The following is a 5,521-nucleotide window of genomic DNA, read 5'->3' on the forward strand; positions in this document are numbered from 1 at the left end:
GATATATTGTGATGATGATACGCATGCGGTGGTATAAGGTCTGGGTATTGAAACGCATGCAGTGAGATAAGGGTGGCTTGATACGCATGGCTAGTAGGGGAACTACTAGAAGTCATGCGGTGTGATAAGGATGGCTAAAACGCGGGATGCTATTTCGAGAAAAATATTTTCTTTAAAATAAATTGTGAAGGCTCCCGCGGTGAGATAAGGAAATGAGATATTGTGAATTTATTTATGATTTGGGACTACGAGGCAGTACCTCGGGAGTGCCCGTGTTGACATTGATTTATGGCCGCAGTTGCCTTTGATTATTTGTTGTGATTTTCTTAAAGTTGAAAGGAATTATGTTTTGATTCCACGAGATATTATTTGCCATTATTTTATGTAATTAAATGGTGACATGCTACTTGATTCATTTCCATTGTCATTTTATTTTATTATATTGTTAAACATTTTACCATACCATTATTATTTTCCAGTAGGGCCTGACCTGACCTTGTCACTACTCTACCGAGGTTAGGCTTGGCACTTACTATGTACCGCTGTGGTGTACTCATACTACGCTTCTTCACATCTTTTTGTGTAGATCCAGGTACTTCTTATTAGCCCAGACATCAGTGAGTACCTGTACACGGAGATTTCGAGGTATATTTGCCAGCGTCCGCAGACTCCGGAGTCCCCTTCTATTATTGTTATGTTGCTTCCTTAATTTCTTAGACTCTGTTATATAGAGACATTGAGGATAAATCTTTAGAAGCTTGTGACTTATTTCAAATAGGTTTTGGGAGTTGCAATTATTTAAATTTTCAGATTTCTATTTTTATTCCGCATTGATAGGCTTACCTAGTCTTAGAAACTAGGTACCATCACGATATTCTATGGAGGGAATTTGGGGTCGTGACAGTATCCATCATTTAAACTTGGTTTAGGTTCTTAAAATTAAACGCATTATACCTTTGACATTCTAAGTTAATTTATTATTTAAATAATTATAGTGATGTTTCACTATATATATGTATTTCAGATAAAAAGTATTGGGTAATTGAACCCTAGTAGAAAATGTATGGGTCAAAAATCTATCCTTAGAATACTTAAGTCAAAATAGTATTGGTAAATTATTCCTAGGCCGTCGCTTGCCGAAGTAATCTAATTGACAACGAAGGTCATGGTCGAAGAGTCATCAAAGACCGAAGTCGAGGAGTTGCCAAAGATCGAGGCCGAGGTCGAGTACTCTTGACAGAGTTATAATGGCTAGTTTCAAGATAGGACATTAAAAGAGAATATTCTAGTGGATATACATACTATTAAGGTTTTTAGGAACGTGTTTCCTATAAATAGAAAGAGGCACAATGATAGGGGACATGTGATATTCATTTGTAAAATATATTATGACTTTGAGAAAAGAATCAGATCTTATTGTAAGCATACAAAAGCAACCTTTTCACTAAGATTCCTGTCCACACTTTTCCACCAGATCCAAGGATAACTCGGATATTCAAAGGCTTGTCCATCATTCGTGATTGTCAGAGAGAACATCTGTTAAATTCATCCTTTTTCGGGTGACTGATTCGTTCTATTTACATAAATGTCATTTATTGCTATTCCTCACTATTTAATGCTACACTACTTCCTATGACTTCTTAAATATTGATTTTGTGCCGCCGTTGCTATTTGCATCTGCATATTATTTATGGCACCTACGAGAATTTCATCTTTAGGATATTATTGTTAACTAAGATTAACCTTCATTTGTATAAATTTAATTAATCGAACCAAGACCTATATTTTTTGGTCAAAACAATTTGGCGCCGTCTGTGGGGACTTCTTAGTTAAATTTTTAGTTTCCTCTAGATCAACAGCTAGCACAAGTCACTAACTTCACAAACCCCGAGATCTTCTTTCTTTGTACGTATAAAAACCTACATCGCAGGTAACCAAGGAGAAAGGACAAAAATAACAAGTGATGTCCCTAACTAACTCATGAACGCTATCAACGAGAGCTGTGAAACAGTAAGCGAGGATGTGATACCCAACGCTTCCCCTAGGCGAGACAGGTCGACTCCCCCCCTACTGCAGTATAACCAAACCCAGTGGAAAAGGGGCGTCCACGTTCGCAGAAGAAGGGACGCCCCCAGCTGTAAAACAAACTCCTCAAAGCATGGCTGACCGACACGCTGGTGAGAGTCCTCAACAGACCCTGCTCCATGCATGACTACACAATCTGCAAGAGCTTGCATGATACAACAAACGGATGAGTAGTGCAACCGGCCAATCCATTCGACGACAGGTATAACTCACAATATTATTAACAATGCAGGTAACAATGCCTTCACTGCCATTCTAAAGAGGATGAAAGAAATGGAGAATGAAAATAAATCACTCCGAGATCAGATGAAAGAACACCAAGAACGAGCCGACAAGATAATGGGCGTTCCTAAGTTGTTGCCAAAAAGAGACGTGATGGTAGTCTAGAAACCCATATTTTAGCCATAGTATTGCACTCTAATTACTACATTTTAAGTGTGTTTGAGCTTAAATGATAGTGAATTACACTTATTACGTATTTTTTGTCATGTAGGAAATGATCTCGAGCTATTAAGGTAATTTGGAGCTAAATCGAAAATGTTGGACCTTTAAAGTTGATGATAGGCTAGAAACTCATATTTTAGTCATAGTTTGCACTCTAATCACTGCATTTACTTGTGGTTGAGCTTAAATAATGGTGATTTATTCTTATTACGTGTTTTATGCCTTGCAGGAAATGATTCCGAGCTATTAAGATAATTTGGAGCTAATTTGAACAAGTTGGAGCTTTGAAATCTGAATAAAAGCCCAAAACATTAAGCTGGAATCACGTTCGGGGGTCCAGGACCAAGTCTGGATGTCAAAAAGTGAGAAAACAAAAATTACTCTGAGAAAATTGCACTACCGCGCCGTGCCATGCGTAGCGGGGCGCTACTGCAAAATTCCCGCAGAGTATAAAAATCAACTCTCTGAACTTCTCCACTAGCGCCCCGCGTGGGGCGGCGCATGGGGCGGTGCGCGTATATAAATTTATCGAAGTATTTTTTCTATTTCGGTTTGGAAAGGGTAGATTCGTCCGGGCCCGTTCCTACATGGTATAAATACACTTAAAATAAGATTTTTAGAGGACTTTGGATCTTGGAAGCTTTGGGATAGCATTGGAGGCTACAAGACACATGATTTCTTCATCTTTCCATCAATTCAATACGGGAGTTTGGATTGTAAAGTTAGATTGATGCTTTCTTATTCTTTAACTCCTTTTGTGATGACTTCCTCCATAATTCTAGAGTAGTTTACCTTAGGGTTTGACATGATTTGGTGACTTGGTTATTGTTTATGGATTTGATTACTGCTTAATTGCTTGTATCTATTAGAAGAGCATTAACTCTAGTTGTGATTTTATTCATTATCTTGTTTACTTGGAAGAGGAGCATAATATTGAATATTGTTGCAATGCATACCTTAATTTATTTTAATACTTCTTTAAAGTAATCGAAAGAGCTTTGTGATCTACCCCTTAAATTAGTTCCATTCTTACCAATAGATTCGTGCAAGTTTCACCGCACCTCACATTAGTTTATTCGAAAGATTTAGATTTAATCCAGAGAGGAGTCTGAATCGAAAGCATAAGCTAATCACCTATTGAATTCGTGAGAATCGATAGAACCTCAAGAGTGAAATAAAACAGTATCATATCCAGAATAACAACCTTGCACCTATCATGTCAAAACCCTTATTCCTCACATATATAAGAAACCAACTCTGTGAATCTCCAATTCATTGCACTCAATTGTCAATTGCTTTATTTTAGTAGTTAAACATAGTTGATAATCATTTAACTCAAGTATTGATCCTCCTGAATAGAAATTAAACCATAAATTACTCGAACATTGTTTAAATCCAACTCATGTGGAGACGATAATTTAACGATACTATCTTTGGCTAGCGAACATTAATTTTGTGTTGTGTTTTGCGCTCATCAAATTTTGGCACCATTGTCAGGGCTTGGCAATCAATAGTGTTCAAAATAATTTTTTGTGCTAATTCAGGAATTAGCTTTTGTTTTTTTTTCTTTTCTCTTTTTATTTTTCTTTAGTTAACTTATCTTCAAGATTTCTTTTGTAGTACCTGACAAGTGCTAGGGAGAAAACTTGAAGTAAATATTCCTGACATTGAACTTTCAAGTGTTGTGAAGATGGAGTACAATCATCCTAAGAAAATAGTTGAAGAGTTGGCATCTGAACATTATCACAAGTCTGCTATTTGTTTTTAATGTAGTGAAAATCATCTATGGGTTGACTAACAAGTAGGTAAATATTCCTCCTATGGTTCATCTTTTGAACAATCTCACTCTATTTCTAGACCGTACAGGTATGAGGTTTCATATGGGCACAATTTTTAACTATAGATGGAACGAATACCCTTATTATGACTGGAATGAGAGCGAAGAGAGACAATCACCTCTAGAGGAGAATGGTAGTTTAGAAGAGCTTATATATAAGTTCATGAATAGTGTTGAAAAAAGATTTATACAAAATGATGAAGCTATTAAAAACCTAACAACGCAAGTGAGTCAATTAGTAAGTATACTTTCAGAAAGCTCATTGCATTGTAATGGTGAATATATGGAGGAGATACCCCGTGCGAATGAGCCTACCCAAGAGGATAAACATCCACGGAGAGAACTGGCCACTCTGCAAGAGGACTCTGAGTTAATTGAGATGATTGAAGATGAGGCCTTGGTTAATTGTGAAGCAATAAAAGAAGAGTTCAAACCCCCATCCACCTTTCCATATTTACAACCTTTAGTAGAAGAGAATGAGGAACAAATGGTCTTGGACATAACACAGGAATATTCACATGACCTTTCTTCTTTGTTTTCTTATTCTAACCTTAATCGTGTGGATTTTATTGTTGGGGATTTATAGAAATCTGCATGGATTGATCCTGTGAAAGAATGCATAAACAAGTTGAGGATGATCCTACAAGAACAATCCACCACTCAAAATGAGTCCAAGAAAGAAAAAAAAAGAGCGGGGCTTGCAGATATCCTTAGAGGACTTTAGCCTGATGAGCTCCATAAAGAATTTCAAGAAGCGAAAACGAGGAATGAATTCAGAATTAGGGGTGGAGTTCATAAGTTCTCGGAAATGGAAAAAATTCAGGGAAGTTTTCTTTACCTCTTGCTTTTTTCCTGTGTGTCATGAGGACATACCATAATTTAAAGTGTTGGGTGGAAGGTGTAAATATCTATGTACTTTTATTTTTTTGTGTTTTTTGTGTTTTTGTCGTTATTTTAGATTTGTTTTTTAAAAAAATTGACTTTTCCCGACAATGAATTTCCTCGACTGTCTTCTTGAGGGATCAAAGTCAAAGAAAAAAAATATTTTATTTTTCTTAGATAGTGTAATAATTCCCCCTTGGTTTTTCTTTGTGCTGCAATTCTTTTTCAAGGGTTTTATTTGAATTGGGTGTAGTTAGTTTTTCTTTTGTTAGG

The sequence above is a fragment of the Nicotiana tabacum genome, chromosome 17 (genome assembly GCF_000715075.1).
Source record: "Nicotiana tabacum cultivar K326 chromosome 17, ASM71507v2, whole genome shotgun sequence".
NCBI lineage: Eukaryota > Viridiplantae > Streptophyta > Magnoliopsida > Solanales > Solanaceae > Nicotiana > Nicotiana tabacum.